This window comes from Myotis davidii, unplaced genomic scaffold (genome assembly GCF_000327345.1).
Source record: "Myotis davidii unplaced genomic scaffold, ASM32734v1 scaffold530, whole genome shotgun sequence".
Lineage (NCBI taxonomy): Eukaryota > Metazoa > Chordata > Mammalia > Chiroptera > Vespertilionidae > Myotis > Myotis davidii.
The window spans coordinates 592,224-595,370 of NW_006282272.1; positions in this window are offsets into that span (position 1 = coordinate 592,224).

The window sequence follows — 3,147 nt, forward strand, 5'->3', positions numbered from 1 at the left end:
GGCCCAGGCCGGGGGCGCGGGGAGCTCTGGTTCTGCCTGGAAGACTCGCGAGAACTCCATGAAGCAATCCCCCAGAGCTCTGAGGACCAGGGAGCGAGGCTGTCCTCACCCCAGCTGCCTGCTGGTCACAGAGGTGCCGGGCTATGTGCCCAGAGCCATGTCCTGGGGAGAGAGTCTCTGTGGAGAAGAGCTTTCACCTGGCCGGTGTGGCTCAGTGGTTGAGCGCTGACCTGTGAACCAGGAGGTCAGGGTTCCATGCCCGGTCAGGGCACAGGCCCGGGTTGCGGCTGGATCCCCAGTGTGGGGCGTGCAGGAGGCAGCCAATCTGTGATTCTCTCTCATCACGGATGTTTCTCTCCCTCCATCTCCCTTCCTCTCTGATGTCAATAAAAATGTAATTTTTTAAAAAAGAAAAAGCACCAGAGCGGGCGGGAGAAATCCACAGGGCAGCTCAGGTGCACCTGCTGGCTCAGGGTCACTGGGGGTCACCCTTGGCCCCCCCTCCCCCCTCCAGCCCAGGCGGGTGCTGGCATGCTGACCTCCAACAGCTGCAGCTGGAGCAGGGCCAGGCTCCGCCCCCAGCCCAAGGAGTGGGGCCGCCTGCTCCTCCAGGCTCCTGCCCACCCAGTTTGACGGGTCAGCCCTCCCTCTCCCTCCCTCTCCCGGGGCAGTTTCCAGCCTGGAACTGGCGTCACTGCACCTGGCACCGCAGTCCTCCGACTCCAGGGCATTGCCCAGAATGTGGGCGCTTGGGAAATGGCTCTGGAAACCAACCAGAACCTAAAAAAAACAACAAAAAAACACCCACAAGCAGGCGCCTTCCACTTGCCACCCCAGCTCCCTGCCCAGCCATGTGGACAGGGCACAGGGACTCCCTGCCCAGGAAACCAGCACATCAGCTACGGAAAGCAGGGGCCCCTTTTCACAGCTCAGCTCTCCCCAGACTCCAGGCCCGTTGCCTGCACCTGTGGGCCGATGGGATGCATAGTTTCCCCTGTTGCTAGTCCCTCATGCCTCAGTGTCCCCCGCTAAGTTCCACAATCCTGCCAGGACCTTTGTCATCGGTCTCTTCACTAAACAGTCTCCCCCGAATCATCTGCATGAGGAAGATAAGCATGCTCTTGCAGAACGGGAGGAGGATGCTGGAGGGGCACAGGCGCTCACTTGAAGGAGCTTCCAGCCATCAGAATTAGAGCGAGTGGAGCAAAAACATCAATGATAGCCTTGGATTAGAACTCGTCCAGGAGTCTACACTGATAGTAACAAGGAGCTGAATAATAAATACATGTAAGGCCCTGGCTGGTGTGGCTCAGTGGATAGAGCATCAGCCTGTGGACCAAAGGGTCCGGGTTTGATTCCCGTCAAGGGCATGTACCTTGGTTGCAGGCCCCAGCCTGGGCTCTGGTCAGGGCTCCTGCAGGAGGCAGCCAATCAATATGTCTCTCTCACATCGGTGTTTCTCTCTGTCTCTCCCTCTCTTCTGTTCTCTCTAAAAATCAATGGAAAAATATCCTCGGGTGAGAATTAACAAAAACAAACGAACAAAAAATAAATAAATAACGGTGATTAAATGTTTTTTTAAAATGTAGGAGGAGCCCTGGCCCATGAATAGAGCATCAACCTTCGGACTGAAGGGCTCTGGGTTCAATTCCAGGCACATGCCTGGGTTGCAAATTCCATCCCTAGTAGCGGGTGCAGGAGGCAGCCGATCCATGATTCTCTCTCATCATTGATGTTTCTATCTCTCTCCCTCTCCCTTCCTCTCTGAAACCAATGAAAATATATTTAAAACATAAATAGATAAATGAAGAAGGAATGAGAGAAATACAAACAGCCCAGTAATAACCAGCGAGGGCAACATCTACAATGGATGCTAAAATCGGTGACCAAAAGACAAGAGAAACAGGATAAACACACTGTCTCACAGTATGGCCTCCGATATATTTGTTAATGACAAAGGGGCGAGCGTAGTTTGCAGTGGAGAAGCCACCTGAGCCAGTGACCGGGGTTAGCACGCCCCGTAACCAGACGCGCTGACAACCTGTAACCCCAGTGTGATGCGAGGGGCACAACATCACTTCCGCGGTCTTCTTGCCAAAAATGTGCCGAATCAAGAGACACCGCACAAGGACATCACGAAAAGAGAAGACGGAGAGAGACTGGGGACACTAGGAAACAGAACTAAATGCAACGGTGAATCCTGAAGCAGAAAGACATTTGTGAAAAAAATGGTGACGTTTGAATTAGGTTCGTGGTTTTGATCTTTGCACTATGGCACTCCTACTACTGCAAGACCCTCCCTGTCCAACTAAATCGAAGTCCAGGGGACTTAAAGGGCCAGCACCCTTTTTCTTCCTCTTCCCCCCTCCCCACTTCCTCCTCCCCCTCCCATCACTCTTTATTTTCCCCTTTTAAGAGCCAGACATGTAGGACATTCAAAAGCAACCACAGACACAGGGGTATGTATAAAGTCACTGGCACAGGCACGGCTTACAGCAATCAAAAATCAAAAAGCAAAAATCAGCAAACCCAGGGAAGGGGGAGAATCTTATTTCCAGTCACGACATTATTTGATTGAAATACCCAGTTTTCAACAACAAAATCATAAGGCAAACAAAGAAACGGAACATATGGTCCATTCAAGGGGGGAAACACACCCACAACAGAAGCATCCCTGAGAAAGATCAGGTGGCACGCTTGCTAGACAAAGCTAAACAATTCTCTTAAAGATGCTCAAAGGAAGATGATATGAAGAAAATAAAAAACGATGTATAAGCAAAATGGAAATATCCATCAAGAGATAGAAAACTCGGAGCTGAAAAACTTAATAGAGGGATTCAAAGGTAGCTATGAGCAGGCAGGGGAAAGAATTGGCAAACTTGAAGAACAGTATGCCGGGGAAACTAAGATGGCGGCAGAGATAAACACCGGGAAATTAATGCCGCTCACAACAATTGATTAATACCTCAGAAAAACAATACGGACATCATCCAGAACCACAGGAAGCCTGGCTGACTGTAAATTCTACAACTAGAAGGAAGGAAAGGCACACTGAGACCCAGAGAAGCTGCAGGAGAGAAGCACAGAGGTACGGGGCTCGCGCGCGGAAAGGGACTGGCACCCGAGGACGTGGCTGGCACTGCCCAT